The sequence below is a fragment of the Podarcis muralis genome, chromosome 5, assembly GCF_964188315.1.
Source record: "Podarcis muralis chromosome 5, rPodMur119.hap1.1, whole genome shotgun sequence".
NCBI classification, from domain to species: Eukaryota; Metazoa; Chordata; class Lepidosauria; order Squamata; family Lacertidae; genus Podarcis; species Podarcis muralis.
In genome coordinates, this window is record NC_135659.1 from 54,201,633 (window position 1) to 54,225,592 (window position 23,960).

General features: G+C 39.2%; 1 protein-coding gene across 2 annotated transcripts in view; it reads left to right on the plus strand.

Moving 5' to 3' along the window:
- The window catches only part of SORT1 (sortilin 1), a 50,770-nt gene that overhangs the window by 1,132 nt on the left and 25,678 nt on the right, over nt 1-23,960 (plus strand). The gene's annotated exons all lie outside the window — the stretch shown is intronic.

Genomic DNA, 23,960 nt, shown 5'->3' on the forward strand with positions numbered 1-23,960 from the left:
CAAGCCCTAAATTGGTGTGTTTAGATGGTGGAACTTTTTCTGAAGTGGTTCAACTTCAGTTGGCTCTGCAGCAAATATTCATTGGCCGCCCTGCAAAAAATCTTCCTCTTGTTAGTTTTGTAGTCTGTTGCACAAGGATTCCCTTCAGAATAAACAAGTTCTGCTTGATAGTCTGCATTTAGTGACTACATAAATCAGGGCATACTGGTGCATAAACAGTTCACCTGAATCTACCACGTATGGACTTGGCACACAATTTAACTAGTATTTGCTGTGCTAACTTAAAAGCTGCTGAAAGTGGATTTAGGGTTGACATGGCAAAATCCCTTTGAATTGTTAGTTGAGCTTATGCTGAAACACTCATACAACTGCTTCACTGAGTGATGAGTATTACATAACTCTTGTTGTAGCAATTGGCTTGTGAATTGCCCCTGACTAGGAGGAAGAATGATGTAGGAGATGGATGTTAACCAAATAATATGGCTTTGTTGCCTGACTCCTAAGTATGAGTAATATGGCTGGGGTTGTTCCCAGTTATATCAACCTGCCCAAATTGGACTCTGTAATATCGGGATGGAATAGAAATGTGTGCTCCCTTGTCATGTGTCTCAAAAAGGGAGTATTACTGTACTTTACTAATCCCTACCAGCCAGCTGCACTCAGAGAAAGTTTATTGATGGTATGAGTGGCAATTAACTCAAACCAATTTCCTCATTTTTAGCCAATCATTTCTTACTACAACAACCTTAGAATCTTCAAGTTAACTTTACAGCCTTTTTGTTAAGAAAGAAAGAAGTTACTGGTTATTCCTCCCCCTTGATCTCATTACTTTCTTAACTATGCATCACCATTTATTTTCCTTGGCTGACTACGCATTTCTTAAAATTGAATTCTGAAAAAAACAAGTTTCTGCTTCCTTTCTCTTTTTCCTGCTTTACATTTTCTTCTGCTTGGTAGGTCTACTATTTCTTATATCCCTCAAGCTTGTAATTTTGGTGTTGCATTGGAGTCTTAATTTCTCTCCCAGTACTCACTCAGCTGCTAAATTTCATGGTTTTTATCTTGGTTATATTTATAACATTCACAATTATCTCTGTCTTGATGCAACCAATAATTTTGTGTTCACTCTTGTTATCTCTTTAATAAGTTGCAACACCTTTTGCTTAGGCCTCTTCTCTCAAATCTTTCTTTTGTTAAACTCACAATAATTTTATTGTTGTTGTGACCATGTTACTCATTTTATCTCCATTAATTTTGCTTTTTCTCTCTACTGCCGTGTTTTTTCCGCTTTTCTCTTGACCTCTGTTAAACCAAAACTATATTCTGTTAAACCAAAATTATATCCTCCCAGTTCCATGCATTCTCATTTGCTGCTCCCTACCATTGGAACTTTTTTTAAAAAACTGGATGTTTGCCTAGCTCCTTCTGTTGGTGTGTTTAAAAACAAAGTAAGTTGAGTATTTGCTGTGTCATTTAACTAATCATGCACATCTTTCTTTCCTCTCCATTCCCCTTGCCTTACTTAAATGGTAAACCTCTTGTTGTATAAACACTAAGTGATAAATAGTAGCACAATAGTAGATTACATGCCTTATAGCCTCTTGTTTTTGTGCCCCATAATGTGTTTTGGAGCCAATAAATTCATTGCTTTAACAGGCTTCTCAAAGGGGGTGGGATAAACTTTTTATAAAAGTGTTTGTGGTGTTTTTAGACAAACTTTTTTTAGACAAATGCCAAATTGTGATCTGGGACATTTTGGAAATTCCCCCTGGACGTCATTTCCAACTTTGAAATCTGGGGAAATCCGGTTGTAGGGCAGCCCTACTTCAACCTTAACTAACAGGACTTGTTTTCTTTATTCTGCTCACCATCTTTGTTTCCCTGTTCTGAGTCCATTTTAGTTTGTTTACATTCTTCCTGAGGGGTGTTGCCCACGTTGTGGTCTCAAATATCAGCAGCACCCTGTGCAACACCAGAAATTGGTGCCCCCGCCTGCCCTTTGCACTCCATTCTAAATCATAGTTGCAGCTTCCCCTGTCGCGCCCATGAGGCTCTATGCTCAGTGTGACTGAATTGGTCGTGCTCCTGTAAATCTGCCTCTGGTGTCCAGAACCATACACGGTGTTCAGAAGGAGGTCTGACTACCGCAGAATAAGGTGGAAGAGTACAAAGTGCCAAACCCTCCCTCCCTTTCCACCCCACAATCTCCAGCAAACTTTTTTACTTCTCATGAAGCAAGTTTTAAGTCATTACATATGCCTTGAGTGTTCATCCCTCTTTCTTCAATTAACCTGCTTGGCTATAAACTGATGATTATGCTGATGATTGTGGTGAATCGTAATTCCTTCAGAGACTTTAATCTGGGTGGATCAGGAAGAACGCTCCAATCACAGAAAATAGGGAGAGTTTCATAAGCTCATCAGACAAGCAGGAGTTTTGTTGTAATAATCTGCTGGGGGAGCTGGCTAAATTTTACCCCTCTTCTCATGTTCTGTTCCTGATCATAATGACAATGCACATTTCTTTCTCAGTGGATTTCTCATAGCTTAGCTTTTCAACTGAAATGTATTGCTCCTAAGAGGGGAAAGGGCCATATTTCCTTTCCCTGAGACATAGCTAACAGCTGCTATGCTGTTTATATACTGTAGTTCTAAATAATATTGCATGAATGAGCTAAAACTCTGGTAGAAGCAGTAAACTACTATATCACAAATGTAATGATACCATTAAATAAAGATTAAGAGGATGCTGCTGGAGTTGGTGAACCTGAAAATCTTATCTGCTCTGATCATTTCCTATTAGCAATGTTTAAATCCCTGTTATAGTCTTCCCCACTTAGTAGTTTATGCTGTATTTCCCCTCAACATTTGATACTGTTTGTAAAATGAAGATAAAAAAGGTGTCAATTTGAGAAGAAGAGTGTCCAACACCAACTGTTCTCTGCTTTTCTAATATCATTGGGTGTTGTCATTTTGCTACTCTACCCTGCATCCCACCCGCCACCTACCACACATGACTGTCTTGTTTATGGTTTGTTATATTGCCATATTTGCATAGGTACATGTACAATTATCTTAACTCATCACAGGTCTGTCTAGTGCTACAGTTTGTCAGCATGAGAATCCTATGAGCAGGAAGACACTGATTAATTGAATGAATAAACAATTTAAACAACGCATAAAACCTAAAAGTACTGTTGATTATTTAAAACATAAAAGAAAATCTGATTATTCCAACTCAGCACCCATTTACCAAGTGGAATGAGAGGAATGCCAATATATAGTTATTTTATAGATTTTTATGGTTACTTGCATGCATTTTTATTTATTTTGCATTCATCATCTGGCCTGTGTTAGGAGGATGGGTGTTTTATAAATGTAATTAATTAATACAGAGGAAAATGTTTCTAAGGTATTTGAAAATCATACTAATGCACATTATCAGAGCATTAAAGGTCTATCTAAAACAGCTGGTCTATATATAATCCAAAATTGTAGAAATAATGTTCAGTTTTTCTCCAAGACACTTTCTGAGAGACACTATAGGTTCTCATCCTATGCATTCACAGCTGATTTGAAATAGGAAGGTTTCAAAACAAATAAAACTTCTGTTTCATACTTCTTCATGGCCAAAGCACCAAGAAGCCCTCACTGTTTATTTCTCTTTTTAAATAGAATGGAGAAGACAAGGAAGTGGGAATGGCACAAGCAGATGCTTATTTGTGCTGCATTAGATCTTGCCTGCTGAGAATGCATTCAAAATGCATTCTTTACAATGAGCTGGCTGTTTGTTTCCTGAGCCTGCCATATACACAGAAAGATCCCAGATTTATTTATTTAAATACACTTCTTACCCTCTAGGGTACTTAGGTTTAGGACAATTTACATTTTAAAAATGTTTCTCAGTTGATACAAATTCTCCTGAAACCTCATGGTGCAATGTGAAATTCAGTAGCCAATAGTAGTTTTCACCTACTTCTGTTCCTTTCAGCCACTCTACCCCAAGATTAAACCTCTATTCTCCAGTTCTGTCTTCCCTAGCTCTCATATCTCTTGTGCCAAAATGTAACAAACAGGAATGAATTGAGTGTTCAATGTTAACTTAATGTCTTCTGTCTTCAGTAGAACTTTGCAAGGTGGAGACCACTATTTGTTACCTAATGTACATCAACTTGAAATTCGTGAACGTTGATTAAACCAATCTTTTTGAGAATCTTAGCTGAAGAAATAAGTTATTCACTTCTAGTCCACAAAGCTTTTTTCCCCTTTTAGTACAAAGCTTCTGTGAGGCTTGGTTCTATAATAAACAAGTGTCATAAGAATTTGGTGTCTCAGCACAAGAAATAATGTGTACTGTAATTGTTTTCTTTTGGTGTCTGTTTTGTCATCACTGTGATAAAATAGATGGTGCCTGTTGGAGACTAGAGAGCCATTCTTGGCTCTGATACTTTCCTTTTGGGCTTTTGCACATTTAAAAGGAGTGAATTGCAAAAGCTGATTTCATCTTCAGCCCTCTGGCTCCAGTTTTGGATCAAGTGTATTCTTCATATCTCTGGGGACCTTCGCTCATACAGGTGCATACAGTTGAAACTCTCATTACCATAAGAACTTTTACTTACAGGAGAGATTCCATTATACTCCTCCTTTAGTGGCTTTAGCGCATTTATGTGGAGTTTTGGTTTTTTGATCCCCCCCCCACCCCAAAAAGCGTCTATTGATTGGGATCCGATTTAGTGTTTTATGTCACTTACATTCATTCACCAAAATTCAAAAACAATCTTATGAACTGGATAAATGGCTTTTCCAGTAGCCAGATATATTTGGACGGAAATATTTGACTAGGGGAAACATGCAAAAAAGTGCACTTAATGTGGCTTAAATGTTAAAGGTAAAGGGACCCCTGACCATTAGGTCCAGTCGTGACCGACTCTGGGGTTGCAGCACTCATCTCGCTTTATTGGCTGAGGGAACCGGCGTACAGCTTCCAGGTCATGTGGCCAGCATGACTAAGCCGCTTCTGGCTAACCAGAGCAGTGCATGGAAACGCCGTTTACCTTCCCGCTGCAGCGGTACCTATTTATCTACTTGCACTTTGATGTTCTTTCGAATTGCTAGGTTGGCAGGAGCAGGGACCGAGCAACGGGAGCTCACGTTGCGGGGATTCAAACCACCGACCTTCTGATTGGAAAGTCCTAGGATCTGAGGTTTAACCCACAGCGCCACCCGTTACGTTCCATAAATTCAACATTTAGCTAGGAAATTACTTTTACAGCCATACCTCGGCATACAAACGTTGTGGGTTGCGTCTTTTCGGGTTGCGGACCGCGCCGAACCTGGAAGTACTGGAACAGGTTACTTCTGGGTTTCAATGCTCATGCATGCGCAGAAGCACAAAATGATGTCACACGCATGCTCAGAAGCGCCAAATCGCATCACGTGCGTGTGCAGATGTAGCACTGCAGGTTGTGAACGTGCCTCCCGCACAGATCACGTTTGCAACCCGAGGTATGACTGTATTTGAAATACTTGTAAGATAAGACAAAGCAATTCAATAACATACTTTTACCTTGTTTTAATTTTGTTTTTCATAACAGTTTTGACTGTTTTCATTGAACATGCTATTATATTTATTTCCTTGGTATAAATGATCTAATTACATCTGTAAAAATCTATCTAGTTTGACTGGTATTGTATTAATTATTTTATGAAGAAGTTGCATTTTTAAATAAAAAAATTCTATTGAAAAAATGTATGCATCACTCATATGAAGCAGAGGACTTCATATAGCGTAGTGTCTGTCCAAGAAGAGTGTTGAGTGTGCCAAATACTGCTGTTCCTTCAAAGATATCCTTTCCCAGGTCAATGTTGTGATTATTCTTAAATCCTGTATTTCTACTTGGGTAAAAACACATGCTTCTTTCTCAATAAAACTTCCTAGGTACTGACCTCCCCCCCCCCCCCCATTGCAACATGTATACATGCACAGTAAAAAAAAAAAAAGTCCAACTAAAGGTTAGGCCACTCTAATACCTAATCCTGCAAACCTTTGAATGCCTGGTCTTATACAATAGCTCTTACAATGTTCTGCTTTCTGAAAGTTAACTTGAGAAAAGTTGCTCATCACATATATAGAAGGTCCTGCGATGTTTAGAGCACATGTTTGGCGCAATAATTTAAGTCTAATTCTCACTGATATAATCTAGAATGAACTTTCTGGTATGCTTATCAGGAGAATCCCTGTTAATTTCCTTGTTGCAAGCAGCTCATTTTATTTTGCAATGTGGCGTGATTATTCAAATATGATTACAAGTCTCTACTCCTAATAATAATTTCACTTTGTTGTGAATGCTATATGTGAAGATTGCTTATAACCTCAGATGCTGACAGTGGGTGATACCCAACTAAGATGTACTCAGAGGAGCCCCATTAAAATCAAGAGTTGGGGCTTATCCACACTTACCTTTTGCCCTGTTCTTTCCAGGAAGAGGTCTGTGCTTAAATGCTCTTATGTCTAAGCATCCCCACCCCCTGGCGAGCTTTCCCCGCAAAAACCCGCTCTTTAAAGCTCAATCGGTGCAAGAATCAATTCAGGTTTTCCGTGGATTAACATTTGCTCCAGTTGATCTTTAAAGAGTGAGTTTTCATGGGGAAAGCTCTAGAGCAAAAAAAAGGGTGCTTGGACACAGAGCTTTAAATTGTGGACTGTGCCTGGAAAGAGCAGAGGGAAAGTAAGTGAGGATAAGCTGGCTATCACCCAGTGTATTGTATGGGGACATACAAAAGAATCAGCTTTGATATGTGGTATGGAGCCAATTCCTTCAACATAAAATGTTTCCATTGGCTATTTTGCTGTGTGTTAGTAAAACCAACTACAATTTCCTTTTTTACATAAGTGTTTTTCTGAATGATGTGAAGGATCCTTCAAGTGCATGTACTAAACTATTGTTAAGTCTTGTTGACAATAGTGGAGAAGGAATCAATTTTTCATGCTCATTCTTTGCTGGATTGGGATGTAGACATAATAGTGTGGTTCTATAGAAATACACCATTTTGTTACATAGTACGTGACCCTAAAGCTATTTTTAATAAAAGCCATAGTCAAACTTGAACAACTTACCTGTATTTTTAGATCCCTGATTAGTCATACCATACTATGAAGCTGAAGTTGGTTTAATAACTGAACGGGAAAGTAAGAGTATAGATTCTAGTGTAAGTTATACCAAAAGTTGTGCATTAATGTTTCCTATTTGTGTGACTTCACAGTGAACTAACCTCATGTTGCCACTTTAGTTGTCATTTTCAGTCATGTTGGGTTGCTGTTGTGCCCCATCTTGACTTTCTCTATATTACCTGTGCTTTTGTTTTTTTAATAATCCAGAAAGATGGTGGTATCTGGTCAGCATGTTCTCTACATAATTTTCTGTGGCTTTTTGTGTTAAAAAAGAGTATTCTTTTTGTGGGGAAGGTATGAGTTTTGTTCCACTGCCACATATTGTTGTAAACGTGAAAAGATCAAAAGGAAAATTGGGATTGTAATGCATAACTAATGGCTCTTCCAATGGAGTGGAATGGAAAAAGATATTGACAAAAGCCAGTTGACATCCCTTTTAACCTCTGAGAGCCCATCTATTATAGACAGGGTTGGCATGTCACAGTAAGTTGTACTGTGGCTTCTTGAAATTACATGGACTCCTGGAGAGGAGCTCACAGCTGATTTGATTTTCCCTGCTTCTTTTTACTGCAGCTCTGCACTTAGCTAAAACTCAGTACATAACACTAGGGTTTTGTTTTGTTTAGTCTTAGCATGTTGCTAGAACTCTCTAGGTAACCATGAACTCTCACCAAGGTTTGTTCTTTGCTTACTGTTTCACATGAAGCAGCCCATAACAAAGGAGCAGTAGTTGATCAACCTGCTTTTGCACACAGTCTCAACAAAATACTGCTTGATTTTTGCTATTTGCCTAGTATATCTTCACCAGATTCTGTAGAGAGAGGTACTCCACTTGCTTTTTTTAAAAAAAATGAAGTGAGATGCAAAGCTGTTGGTGATTTGTGTAGACCTGTCCTGAAATATTCCCTGCTTCGCCAGTGGCAAATGACATTTCACAAATGCAACTAGCAACACTTGCTGTATCATAGTATAGTGAACATTTGGTGCAGAGGCAACTAATAAGAATTGAGTCCTAGTGTTGAAGCTTCCAGTTTTGGGAAATACCTACTTCAGTATAGAAAATGTTTTAGAACCTTGTAAGAACTACCGTTTATGGTCACTGATACAAAAGCTGCTTAGGACAGTGCTATGTGCCATGACTCCTGTGAAAAGTGCCAGTATTTCATGCAGCAAATGTAACCAGTGTGAAAGCAATACAGTGGACGCTCGGGTTGTGAACGTGATCCATGCGAGAAGCACGTTTGCAACCCCCGCAGCATTCGCAACCCGCAGCGTCATTTATGCACACGCACGGGTCGCGATTCGCCACTTCTGCACATGCGCAAAGCGTGATTTAGTGCTTCTGCGCATGCGCAAAGCACGATTTAGTGCTTCTGCGCATGCGCAAGCGCTGAAACCCAGAAGTAACCCATTACTTCCGGGTTCGGCGCGGTACGCAACCTCAAATCGCACAACCCGAAGCGCCTGTAACCCAAGGTATGACTGTGCATCCATAATGTACTCAGTGCAAGACATGCACGCTGTCAGTCACACATGTGCACATGCCTTGAAAGTCGGATTAAAACAGCCTTCCCAGGTGCATTTTGACCCCCATACTTAACAGCATGGGACATTTATACTGTCAGCTCACATAGCATTTGTGTTAATGCTGCTGGCAAAAGAGTTTGGTTTTAAAACTGCATTATGTAAGAGTATCTGAAAGGAAATAACATTTTCCCTCCTATCCAACGGGTTGCATATATATATGCAGGGGCTTTCATTTTTTCCTGTTCATTTTTTCTTGTTCATAGAAGAGAATAAGAAAATCATGTAGTTCATGCCATTCTGTGCATTACTGCATTAGATTCTAATGATTAGAGCAACATCCTTATCCCGTATTTGAAAAGCAAAACAATACATGGAAAACACAATAAAATGAGAAGTAGTCCATATGCCAATGCGACATACCAGTATATCTAAGAGAGAGATACTTGGGAATGCTGTGTGCTTAAATATGTAAAGCAACCTTGGTTTTCCTAGAAATCGTTTTGCAATCATATCCAATCTAACCTTAGTTTCAAAACAATTGTAAGCCATGATGGCTTCACCTTTAATAAGATGGGCAGTGTCCATGGATTCTGGCTCAGTTTGTTGGACAGACCGGTTTTTCAGGGTTTGAACAAGTTTCTGGGAGTGCTGAACTTCCTTGCAATTAAATAGCTATCCAATGTGCTGTAGAAGAAACAGGGCAGCAGTGTATGTTACCAAACGCTTGGAGAAACACATATTTGCCAAGATCATTATGGTAATATTGGGGGGTTCTTTTTCTCTCCCCACTCCACCCCCACCTCAGCCACCACGCTGGACTTACTTCTGGCCCTGGACTTGGATGTAGCACAGAAACCAAGAAGAAGCATTGGGTGGGGAAGGTTTAAGCATTTTCCTTGTTTCCATGTTAACATTACAAGGCAAATGCAGGGTTGGGGGTTCCATTATTGCCTCTCAAGGTGTAGTTATGCTCACAGTTGACTAAATGAAAAGATAGACTAGTTTTGTCTAAAATAATTTCATTTTCTTCAGCTGGTCTGGGGAAGAAACTTAGCTGAACATATCTTGGTCACTAAATATTTGCAGTAGAAGGAGAGAAGATTGTTCTTTGTGGTCTCTGTGGAGTCCCATGTATGGGTTCTGTGCTTATACCCAGCCAAAGTCTAGGACTTTCTAGAGCGGGGCTGGGAACTTGTGGCCGTTCAGATGTTGTTGGACTGCAACTCGTTCCTGACCTTTGGCTAGGTTGGCTGGGGCTAATGGGAGTTGGAGTCCAACATCATCTGGAGGGCTACAGGTTCCTCATCCTTGCTCTAGGGCTAGATGATTAATATTTTTGGTGGGAGGCCTGCACTCTGGGCATATTCTCAGGAGCACCATGACCCTTGCATTCCCATTCAATTCCTCCTTGGCTGCAGCAGATTAAACTTTCTTTCTTTTTCCCCCCCTAGGAGGAAAGTTAAAATCTAGATTCCTTTCTCTTTTCTCTTGTTCAGTCTACAATGAGTTTCATTTTGTTTCTTTTGGTGATTCCCTGTGCTTGTTCGTGTTTCCATTAGTGTTGACAGGAGTCTTATGATACAGTGATCTATCTCTCAATGAATATTTTATTGATAGAATGCTCTATTTGTAGCAGTAGTTCCTTCATTTGGACACTACTGCTGCCACCTTTGCATTAGTGAGTGGCACATTGTGACACCTTTCCTCTTTGTCAAAAGTTCACAAGGCAGACACACAGACAGGTCCGTCCTGGCTTTCTATGACCTGCTGGTAGCTGATTCTTGTGATGAATTCTGAGGCTCAAGTTATCAGGGCTCCACTGTGACATAACTCTGCTGCATCTCAATCCTTTCACTTTTGCTACTGACAGCGGGTGGCGCTGTGGGTTAAACCACAGAGCCTAGGGCTTGCCGATCAGAAGGTTGGCGGTTCGAATCCCCACAACGGGGTGAGCTCCCGTTGCCCGGTCCCTGCTCCTGCCAACCTAGCAGTTCGAAAGCACGTCAAAGTGCAAGTAGATAAATAGATACCACTCTGGCGGGAAGGTAAACAGCGTTTCCGTGCGCTGCTCTGATTTGCCAGAAGCGGCTTAGTCATGCTGGCCACATGACCTGGAAGCTGTATGCCGGCTCCCTCGGCCAATAAAGCAAGACGAGTGCCGCAACCCCAGAGTTGTCCGCGACTGGACCTAATGCTCAGGGGGGTACCTTTACCTTTACTGACAGCTGAATCTGCCTTGGTGGACTGCTGCAAGTGCTGTGGTGGTTTCCTCTAGTGAAATTAAGACACTGTCCAGTGTGGCAGTTGGCACACCCTCTACAACAAGTGTGCCTCTGGTCTCACTTAGTGCTGACTGGTTTGGAATCAACATTTCTCCCAAACCTTGTTGTGGAGACAGTTGCTCCGATGCTTTGACTTGACTCATCAGGTGTGGAAGTCCAAGTGCATACCTTGGTAAAGATATTGGCCTAGGAATTCACCTTGGAGGAACTTTCCCCATTGCTGGACAAGTACATTGACACAAGTACATTGGTATGAATGGCCAATGATAAGTTGTCATATTTGTCACTGAAAGCATGGCTAAAGAATAAAATAAAAGAAGGAGAAGGAGAAGGAGAAGGAGAAGTAGGGGATTATCTCAGAACCAGCATCTCTAGAGATGGTTTCTACTCAGTCTTCTGCTGTGTTCAGGCTACTACTGTCTCAGATCTTAAAGAAGCTCTAGTACATGTCTCCACTGAGGGTGAAATTCAGGATCAAACCCTTCCTGAATGAAGGATTCACTCACTTTGACAGTTCCACCATCATTCCTGGTTCTGTGATTACTACCCTCTGCAGCATAGTTGTTCCCACAGGGTTTTTGTCCTCCCCCCGACTGAGGAAGTCCTCACATGCTTCCTGGTCTTGCTTCTAGTACAGATTGCTGCCACTTTGGCCCCTGGTTGTCCCTGGGATCCTATTGTCAGGAAACATTCTCATTATTCGTACTGTGATCTCTGTTGTCCTTCAGTACCATAGAAAATTTTGGGAGCGATAATGTATACTATGGATTATGAACTATGCCATTACATGTCCACTTTTAACTGGGGACTACTTTCCACATTGATCACATGACCTTCAAAGTTACTCTCACCTCATTTGAGGCATTGGGAGTGATGCTGGCAAACATTTGATATGAAGGGTTTGGGCGAAAGAATCTGGTCTAGGATATCTTGCTGATCTATTCTAACACTATTGGCCTTTTAGATGAAGGTTCTTTCCTATAGGAATAGGAACTTTACTAGTGCTTTTAGTACTTTACTAGTGCTATCTGTATTACCAAACAATGTTCTTGCCTTCCTTCATGTTATGGATGGGAGTGGGACTAACTGTTGGGAGGTTGCAGGGCTGAAAATTTAATTGTAGGAGTTCTGGGTATGAGCACTGGAGAACATGGACACATCTAAAGAAGGGAAAAGGAATAAAAGTAAAACAGTTTAAATAACTGACCGGATAATAAAAATGTTCTGAGTAGATAAATATATTAGAAGCTGGTTTGTAGTGATGTTATAGGCACCATTTACTCCATCACTTTGCATTAGCATCTTTACAGCAACTCCAGCAACCCTAATCTCTCCCCGCTGCATGCAAGCAGTATAGGGTACTTTGTTTCAGTAGAGCTGAAGAGGAATTCCTCCACTAGTCCTTGCTAGACGAGTATTATCTGTGCTGGGTCTAAAACAGACTTCATGATTTTACAATCTGCTCTAGTGTCCCTGAAACATTGTGAAGCTGAGCTGCTAATGGCCCTGCTTTGTGAATGTTGTGATTGGCAAAATAAAGTGCTAAGTTGTGATTTTCCTTTCTCACTAAATGTTAACTGAGTTATCAGCAGTATGTGTAAAGAATCCAAGACAACAATATTCTTTAAATGTTTGTTTTGTTGTAGATCTTTCATTCTGTAGCTACTCTTCTAAAGATATTACTATTTTATTTTGGACATATTTCACAACATTTATATACTGTTTGATTGTAAACCTCCAAATGGTTTACATAAAAACTTGCTGGGCTCTTTTGTATAGGTAATCCTTCACTGTGGTTGCAGTGATCTGGATGCAGTATTTATGTCTCTCAGCACCTATAATGTACCTTTTAGTGCAGTATCTGATTTGAATTAGTATTCGAACTTGTTAATATTGCAAGACTTCTGTTCTAATTTTTGGTTCCGTTGTTTTCGCTTGCGAATTACCACTTTATCATTAATCTTCATGTGGAAATGTGAGGAACTGAGACATTAGTCCTGCCTACAGTGGGAGAGAAATGAATCTTTCATAATTATGGAGCACAGTAGCATTACTGCTGTCACTCGACTGTTCAGCACACTATCTGTTCTTCTAAGTACCACAATGGGTGATGTGATTAAAATACAGCTTAATTCCCAGAGTATATAACCTCATAAATTAGTGTTGCTAAGGAGGGGCAATGATATTATAAAACCAGATGAGAGTATTGGCTTTATGCAATAGAATTCAAACAATTTCCCCACTGTATTCGTAGCTGCTGTTGTTATTGAGTTTATATACCGCCCTTTACCTGGAGGTCTCAGGGCGGTTTATTATTGAGAAGTAGCAGGCAGAATTAGCGTAAGAGCAACAAAGCAAAGTTTTACTTAGATTCAATTTAATTTGAGATGTTCTAGTTCTGTCTTTTTTTAAACTTAAAAATGTTAAACTTGGTAATAAGACCATTTCCCCCACACTTCCACAACCTGGGCAAATTAGCACTGAGCAAGTCATTAATAGCTTTTAGATAAAGATTAGACAAGATCATGGCCAACCAGATACCTGTGAGGAAACTCACAAGCAGGAGACCCCCAAGGCCTGCAAAAAACTCTCATATTAGATGCAGAGGTTTAGCATGCTCCATTGCTGATAAAGATTCAGATCCTGGATATGTGATTATTAGGTGCAAACATGGGGTTGTTAATAAATAGTTATCCTTTATTAGGCATCGCAAACCACACATTATCAAACAGACACCGTATACAAATTGTGCAAAATACGAGCTCAACATAACAAGGTTTGTCCCGGTCAGATCTTTAACTCCAGAGAAAATCAATTTGCATAAATAATACAGTACAGCACTACCTCCCCTACTTTAAAGACATCTCCACTCCTTAGGAATGTTGAGCAAAGAGCAATGATAAACACAACCCCAATTAACTCCATAGTAGAGGAAATTGAAGAAATAACAAACAGTATTCAAGATTTGATGCATGACCTGAACAAGCCTAGGACAAACCCCCATGAACCTGCTAACGTGGGCAACAGGAAAATGAACATGAATATGAATATGAATATCTGGGAAAGAGGAGATACTGGCCTTTCTACAGGAGGAATCCCCTGTAAGAGACTCACCCAACCAAGAAAGGCGTTTGCAGACCAAGGAACTGGATCCAACTATACGCCGAATCAACATGTTTGATACTATAGATAATCCATCCACACCTCTATCCATAGAACAGACTTTGCCCACAGTTATGGAGGAGGAGCAAGCATGATCAGAAACTACACAAATGTCTGAGGGACTGTTTGAACTCAATCAGAAGATGCACATTGGGAAGCTGGTCACTCCGAGCGCTGAGCTGCGATTGCCCCCAGCCGAGGACCAACCAGAAACCTTCCCAATAGATAACATGGGGTTGTTTCAATACCTCATTTTCAAGTGATGGCATTCAGCATAGTTCCTCTGATCTAATCACTCTTTTGTTTATATTCCTCCAAGAAAATATGTTGATAGAACTTCATTAGAAAACCAGATAGTGTAGTTGCCCTCACTGTTTGTTTGTGCTTCTTGGCTTCTTCAGTGGAGCAGCCAACGTTGTTGAGCTTTTGTTAGGAGATCGCCCCCTAAAGTTTTAGGGGCAGGCTTTGGTTTGGAGGGCGATGGAACCTCAGTTTATTGAGTACTTTCAATGCTTTTCTATAATTTTTGCCCCCCCCCCCCCGGCTACGTCCATGACTACACATCATTTAATTACAATAATAGGATACATACAATGGAAGACACTTTATTATAGAGATTGTTCTCAGTATTTGAATATTGGGATGTTTACTATTTCCTTTCTTCTTACTGTATACCCACAGAAATGCATATTTCCATAGTCTCTCCTTGCCTGTCTCTTGGTTGTGTGATGGAGAGCTGATTACTCTCAAAGTGGTAGTGATTATTTACCTTGACAGCAAAGTAATATGTTGGAAGTTAGTTGGTGGTGGACTGGACAAAGTATTAAAACTGCCAGTACTGTTGGGAACCATCAGGGAAAATTAGTTCCTGTGTGGAATGTCTTTTAACCTTTTAATAAAAATTTTGGTGCATATTTGCACATCAATGTACTCCACATTGTTATTTATCAGTAACTGATAAAAAATAGTTAAAAATAAAATTCAGTATGATTAATAATAAATTATTACCAATATATTATTTATAAAAAGGTAAAGGTAAAGGTACCCCTGCCCGTACGGGCCAGTCTTGACAGACTCTTGGGTTGTGCGCCCATCTCACTCAAGGGGCCAGCGCTGTCCGGAGACACTTCCGGGTCACGTGGCCAGTGTAACATCGCTGCTCTGGCGAGCCAGAGCCGCACACGGAAACGCTGTTTACCTTCCCGCTAGTAAGCGGTCCCTATTTATCTACTTGCACCCGGGAGTGCTTTCGAACTGCTAGGTTGGCAGGCGCTGGGACCGAACAACAGGAGCGCACCCCGCCGCGGGGATTCGAACCGCGACCTTTCGATCGGCAAGCCCTAGGCGCTGAGGCTTTTACCCACAGCGCCACCCGCGTTCCCTAAATATTATTTATAGGGGTTAGTTAAAGACATATTCTAATCCAAATTAAATATGTTAAATAATAAAAAATATGTGGGCTTGATAATAAATAAAATAATTTCTTTCCTATATCATGAATAAATGCAACCTATTCCCTTCTGTGGGATTTCTAATTCTTTCTTTAACATAGAGTCACCAAGTTCCAGCAGTATAACATCTGTAAACCTTTCACTAGCTTTAGTGCTTAAAGTTAATTTTATTATGCTTAATTGTTCCCCAAGTTTCATTAACAGACCCATCTTACTAGGTCCCCAAGTGCTTTACATGACTTTGCCTCTATGTGGAGTGTTTTCATGAGTGTGGCGAGGCAACAGCACAATCTATACTGTGGGTATTCTCCAAGTCTTGATTGAAAATAGCCTTTGAAGCAGACAGTGAGATGTGAATTGTGCTTAATGTATTTTTCCATCTGTTTAACATGCTGGCTTTCGGAAAAACATGGTCAGAAGCCTGCTGAATTGGTTACTAGAACTGGAGACTCCTGGATCACTTAAGTATCTGGAATTGCCAATACCACTAAACTGAAAGCTCTTTGGGATACAAATTGTAAAAAATAAATAAAGGTGCTGTGCTCTCAGCTGACATCCATCTTGATTGGGAACATATGGATTTGACAGCTCTCGAAAATATAATTGGGGAGACCTCACATGTCCTTAACTGCCCAGTTGATTTCTTGCGTATCAAACTTAGGTCAGAAGCTTCCCTAATTTGTTTTTGAATGTTGCCAACAGGACTGACAGAACCATCTGCCTTCCATTTAATTAATTAATTAAATTTGTATACCACCCTTTACCTTTAGATCTCAGGGCGGTTCACAACACAAAATTGTTCATGGCACAACACTCCTGATAACATACCTGTAGGGTCAGATAATATCTGTTAGGAAAGTCAGTGAGTGCTCTGAGATGTGATTGATCCACTGTTGCTCCTCTGTAATTAGGTCTGGCAGGAACTTGTTTTTCCAGATTTGTGGGGATAATTTGGCACTGGTCACCTCCAGACTGCATTTTGTGGGACATACCAGATTTGCTCAGTTAAAGTAGACTAAAGTGCACTAGCAAACCAAACGCACTTTAAAGAAAACTGAACTTTTTATGATAAGGAGAGTGACAGAAAAAGGATAATGATCAATTAATGTACAAACAAATCAGGGTGAAATCTCATCATATACTGAATTCCATATAGCCTCTACACAAACAAATCAGAATGAATATCCAATAAGGTGCAGATACTATATAACAAGTATAGGCAAACTCCGGCCCTCCAGATGTTTGGGACTACAATTCCCATCATCCCTAGCTAACATGACCAGTGGTCAGGGATGATGAGAATTGTAGTCCTAAACATCTGGAGGGCCGGAGTTTGCCTATGCCTGCTATATAACCTCTCTGTGCAAGTTTTGTGCCAACAAATCAGGATAAATTTTCAATAAACAGGTCATATGGAAATGACCATTGTTACCTATAAGTAATAGATTATCATCCTAATTTATTATTGGAAATTTTTGATTGAAGCGTAGTGCAGAAATATTTTGAGTAAATGATACAAGAACTCAGTTTTCTTGTACTGACATGTTTAATTTTTGAATTTATGAAGGGTAGATTAGTAAAAATATGGGAGGAAAAGAAACAGCCCTTTTAAATTGAAGTATTACATTCCAAGTGTTTAACTTGAATGTTTTGATAGACAAGCAATTCTCAGTTTGTCTGAAGGCAACTAGCCATTATAGCAAAAAGGCTAAGATCCCAGATTATTTGGACTGTAAACTGGTGGTGGACATTGAGTGTGAAAATATTGTTGAGTAACATGGGTATTGTTTCTGACATCATAGGAGACACACACTGCTAATGCTGCTTATGAATGTGTCTAATTTATTGTGCAATTAATAAACATCCATTTTATCTTTATTCTTCTTTCTTGCTCCATTTCTTTCACCAGAAGCTCTTTCCTAGTTTGCCTGTGCTGCTGATTCTTAATTTTAACTCGGTCAGTAGTTTGACACTTCTCAGCATCGCTAAACATATCTCTGAACCAGATATGGTTTCGATTCATCGAAGTGCATTGACATTGCCCCTTCTGTGTCTTTATTGAAGGAGCAGTTTGTACACAAATAGTTCTTAGCAGCCTCTCCCTTCTTCAGTCTAGTTACTAATTACAGCCATGTTTCCATAGCTAAGAAGGGTAATTTAACCCCCTAGCATCTAATGATCAGTTTCTCACTCAGTTCTGCTTTCATAGCTGATACAGTTTCTTTGCTTACCTCTTTCTTTTATTGCTGTTTGTGCGTAGCATATTACAGGATGCAGTTTTTGGTAACCTTGCTTTGTACCTTGAAAGTAAAATAATTTCAGTAATCTGCAAGGAAGTCTGGCACATTTCTGGCCCTGGCCATACAAGCTGACTCTGATTCACATGCTTTGTTTTGGGAAGTTTCCAGCCTTGCTGAAACTTGTTTGTGCCTCTTCTACCTCACTGGGTGGAGAAAGTGATGGCTGAATTGCTGTCCGACCTAGAGATATGAAGCCTTGGTGGAAAACAAGGGAGGAATGGTTTTCTCTGCTCCTCCACCAACGGGCCAGAAATAGGACTAATGTAGAAAACAACATTCTGAAAGAGATGCTGGTTGAAATAATTTGGAAATAAGTGGTTTGGAATTACGGGTTGTTTCCAAAGGTTTATTTCCTTCAGAGAGAGAATAAGCTGCAAATCTCCTTCTCCTAACTTAGGTCCCTTGATTTTAATGGGTCTATTCTGAATTTGACATAGTTGGTTTCCACCGCAAATAAATATAATATTTTTTGGACCCAAAATTCAAAGATAGCAAATAACATTGCTACTGTGTGACCAAAGTAGAAAACATATGCTTTGTTAAATTAGTATACTGATACTTGCATATTGCGGTAAGCCATAGTCTGAAACAAACTAGGACTTACTATGAATGAGGAACGTGCTGGTACACGTTGCTTAAGTCACACACCCTCGTCCCTCCTCCTTTCTTTACCAACCCAGAAAGAAAGAAACTGTGTTGCATGTGGATCATGTGATTGGCTTAGTGCTACATGTGAATCAGGACTGTTGGTTTGTTTCCACACAAACCGCAAGAGAAATCCAAGGCTTGTTTGTTTATTCTATGGCTTTCCATTATGGTTGAAAATGATCATTATCTCTCCAGCATCCCAGTTTGTCTGCAGAAAAATGGGGGTTAATATTGGATCTCCAGGGACATGCATCCAAGTGAAGTTGTTCCTTTGTCCTTGTCATAAAGGGAAAGTGTATGGTTAAACCTCATACCCAGTTGTCACTTCTCTTTGAAATAAAACACCGCAACAACTCTATGAGCTGAGGTACTGCATCACGTTGTACTTCTCCAACATGCATATTAATATCTAAGTTGTAAAATACCATTTAGAAAATATTCTAGTATCTTCCCACTGACATTTGATTTGGTACAGAAAAGAATAAACAGCACAAGCCTTGTAGATGTCAATTCGTATATTAAAATAATTGCTCGTGAAAGTAATGGTGCAGGTTTTTTTTTTTAAAAGTCTCAGTGTTGCTTGCCATCGCACAGCCAATATATTCCACCAGTTTATCCATTGCCACTGTTCCAAGTCTTTAAACAGAATTCTCTCAATACTGAAGGATTAGGATCTTTCCAGTTCATAGTGATGGATAACTTAGCAGCTGCTATTAAATTCAAAACTAATGCTGTTCCTGAAGTTCAGAATATTTCAGATATCTCAATATTTAACAGGTTGCAAGGCAAGCTATTACTTGACTCCCAGTTTTATTTGTGTAAAACTTGAGCATGTGACCCTAGGGAAAGCATTTTTGAAAACACACTGTGGTCTGCAGTAGTTATTGTCCTTTCTCTTTTCCCCTGGGAATCAACAATTACAACTGGATTCTTGAGCACGATAGCTCATCTTGTTTGCTTTCTAATCAATGTGACCTGGAAAAGCAGCATTTCTAGGACACATATTCTTTCATGATACGTTTTTGGCTGCTTTCACAGATCTGCACTGATATTGGAAGATTTTTAAGGTTAGCTCTAGTATATACTCCTAGTGATGCTGTTGGTAAGGCAGGGCTTGGTTGGCCAGCCTTCTGTTTTCTAGTTTACAGCAGTGTCTACACCCTGGCTAGCTTTTCAGACATCTTTTAACTGGATAACTTTCTAAAGAAATGCCTAAAGCAGCTGATACTATAGTGATATTCTGTTATATTTTACTCCAAGAAGACCCATTTAGCTTAAATAGAACCCAATAAGGCATACATGTATGCACAAAATATTTTTTAATGTGATCCCATTGATATCCCAAGATGAAATTGTGCAGGTAGCTCTTAGAAATATTAAATAATCAATACAAATTATTGAAAAATTGTAATCATATAAATTTTTTAATCCCTTGAAAAAATTTAACTTTTGTAACTTAAAATTAAAATTTAGAGTAAGTCCATCATGTGACATATTATATTAAAGTTCATGAAGTTCTGAAGAAATTGGTGTTTTTAGTTTTGATGCCTCTCAGTCGTGGGCTGAGCTGTTAAGGTTTTTGTGTAGTCCAGCAAGGCCAAAATTGTCATATTTTTGAAATTTCAAACCCTAGTAAATAAAAAAATGGGATGAGATAAAAAAAAATTAGATTTAAACTTACGGTAGTTTTGATCATTCAACAAGTGTACAAAATATTAAGAAAATTAGATGACATGAAGTAAAAAAGTTGGATCACTGGAAATGGAATGACCCTGAACATTTTGGGTCCCAGGTGCTTGCTGAGCAGTGAACAAAGCACTGTGGCATTCACAGTACTGCAGGAAACTTTGAGCTTAATTTGAGGTGGCCTTTAAATTTCTAAGGTGACACTTGGAGGTTGCAGAGTTTTGAAAAACTGAAAGGAAAGGTGCGAGACTGGTTTCATTACGCCCAAATTTTAGAGATCTTTAAAAAGGACAAAAAAATTGGTTTCCAGGTGGAAAAATCAAAATTAGAGTCAGAACTACTTGAACCTAAGACGAAAGTGCTTTCAAGAATGTACAACTTGTTGCTTAAATGGAACACTCAAGATGAGACAGTTAAATCAGCCATGATAAAATGGGCACAAGATATTGGGTACAACATTATGTTTGAAGACTGGGAAAGGTTATGGACCACCGGTATGAAATTCACGGCATGTAGTGCCTTAAAAGAAAACATTATGAAAATGATGTACAGGTGGTACATGACCCCAGTCAAACTTGCAAAGATATATCATTTGTCTGACAATAAATGTTGGAAATGTAAGGAGGCTGAAGGAACATTCTTTCACCTTTGGTGGACATGCCCGAGGGTGAAGGCTTTTTGGGAAATGATTTATAACGAGTTGAAAAAGGTATTTAAGTATACCTTTCATAAGAAACCAGAGGCCTTCCTCCTGGGCATTGTAGGCCAGAGAGTGCCAAAGAAAGATAGAACTTTCTTTCTATATGCAACTACAGCAGCAAGAATTCTTATAGCCAAATACTGGAAGGCACAGGAGCTACCCACACTGGAAGAGTGGCAAACGCAACTGATGGACTATATGGAACTGGCTGAAATGACTGGCAGAATCCGAGACCTGGGAGAAGAGGCAGTGGAAGAGGACTGGAAAAAATTTAAGGATTATTTACAAAAACATTATAAGTTATATGAATGTTGAGAATTTGCTAAGTTTTGAGAAAAGCATGCTTCAGTATTGAGATTCGGAAATGATTGAAACTAAGTTACGACTGAGAAAAGTTTAATTTTTAGAGTAAATAATTAGATGATAACACAAAAACACATGAAACAAGGTATTAATTTGCTGTTTATTTTCATTGTAAAGAACGCAGGGATGGAGGATGTGGGGAAGTCCAGTTGATGTGGGAAAAAAAAAAAGATTTGGAAAAATGAATTTACTTATGTTTAATCTTTTCTTTCTTTTTGTAAAATAGCTTTTGTTGTGTTACTGACGTTGTTTTGACGATGCACTTTGACCTTGGAAAACAAAGCAATAAAAATATTATAAAAATAAATAAATAAATAAATTTCTAAGGTGAGGCCCTCTATGAAGATCTACGGTATTTTGCACTGTATTGCTTTCTGTGTTAACATTTGACACACATTGTGGTTGGTGTATCTCTTTGCAACCATAATAGCGTCTTCTGTGCTATTGTAATAACCTTACAGTGCAAGATTAATTGTGATTGAGACCCTATTAAGCAGGTGTTGGCACAGGTTTCAATGGATGTCAATTGTATAGGAACTTGGGCTTGAAGTACATGTTACATTATTATTATTAATTAAATGTTTATACTGCTGTATACCTGCAGGTCTCAGGGTGGTTCACAAAATAAAATTATAATATAAAAACACAAAATACGCAATCAAAATATAAACAGAAACAGCCAAATAACCCCCAACACATAAAAATAGTTTGTTTTTAAATTAAAAAGCACAATTAAAAAACAGTTTTAAAAATGTAAACACAGTTCTGTGATTTCTTTCATCTGTGTCTTGTGGTGTTTTATATATATACATATATAAGGCTGCATCTGAGTAGAAAAGTGAGATGCCTAACTACTGTTCCGTGCAAAATTGCCCACTCCAAGCTCCTTTCCCCCCCCAGAGGAGTGGGGAAGGGAAACTATGGGGAATATTTCCCTTTTTGTCCTCTGCCTGAAAAAAGTAGTTCAGGAGAGGTGATTTCAAACTAAAAAAGGACAAGAGTGGGGAGTTTTAAGCAGCACACCTTTCATGTGCTCAGACTGGCAGGCTCCTTTAGTTTTAAAAGCAAACAAACCATGGAGGAAAGAATCTGTACTTGGCATACCATGTTGCTTGAGCCTTGGCTACATCATGACAGAATAATGCTGTTTGCTTTTGTACATGTGTCAAAGGTGCTTCATTAGTAAGTTCTGTTGAATCTTTCATCTATTCTCCATTGTTGTTATTTTAAACTTGAGTATTTTTTTACTTGCTGTGAAGGAAGCCTTAATTTAAATGTGTCATTCACCTACATTTAAGCAAAATCAAAATTTTGCAAAGTCAAAAAATAATACATGTGTGAAAAGAAATGACATTCTATTTTAGGGTAACCTATTCCTAATTAATGCCCTTCCACTGCATGGATATTTATGATTTGCTGGAGGCTCTAGGTGTCCAACAGAACTATGAGATGGAAGAAGGGTGTTCAAGCTTTTAAATGGCCCCAGGGTCTTGTCCAGGAGCTGTCAAGACTCTTTGGTGTGGTGTGACTCTGAACTCAGGCTTCTGGTTTAGCAATGGCATACAGATAGCCTAGAATAAATAATCATGCTAGGCACCTTGAGTACACTGAAAGGACAGTGAGCTTCTTGTAACAGATATGTTGGAAGTAACAGGTGTGCAGCTTGTTTTGCTTTTAGGACAATGAGCCATTATGTGTTTTATATATGTAAACCACATGTGATCTTTGGATGAAGGGCAGTACAGAAATTTAATAAATAAAATAATAATAATAATAATAATAATAATAATAATAATAATAATAATAATACAGTGGTACCTTGGGTTACATACGCTTCAGGTTACAGATGCTTCAGGTTACAGACTCCGCTAATCCAGAAATAGTACCTCGGGTTAAGAACTTTGCTTCAGGATGAGAACAGAAATCGTGCTCCGGCGGCACGGCGGCAGCTGAAGGCCCCATTAGCTAAAGTGGTGCTTCAAGTTAAGAACTGTTTCAGGTTAAGAATGGACCTCCGGAATGAATCAAGTACTTAACCCGAGGTATCACTGTAATAGAAGAGTAACCAAAGTGATCAAAAGCTGCTGGTGGTAACATACTCAGGGATTTCCAATAATTGCATGGAATGGTTTGAGGAAGTCTCTACAAAACGATGAGGCTAGTGCTGCTTCCAGTTTCTGTCTTACACTGATTGCTACACCTTCATTGGTTACAGAGACCAAAATTATATACAGTACTATATTCTGCACCTCTTCCTTATTGCTTGACATGTCAGCTTGAGGGATTTTATTATGAACAGGATTGTGGGAGGAGTCCCTGCATGCACTCTCTTCCCCAATTCTATGGAGTCAGCAAAAATCCAGTGATATCCTGAGTAAAAGGACTGAAGATCCATATGGCAATATATTATTAAATGTCAGCAAGACACATCTAGGAGAGGTCATTTCCTTGTGAGAATTTCATCCACTCAAACCCTTGCATAGGAAATTAAATCTAAACCATAGTAGTACAGAGATGCTGTTGGATCAGCTTCTGGGTTGTATGATGTGTTCCCCGAAGCTCAGTAAGCTATTATTTTTCAAATAGGGCACATATGAGGCAATGTGATTATAAAGATCCCGAATTTGTGCCCAGGAACTGCTTGTTACCATGATTAGAGTGAAGGGAAAAT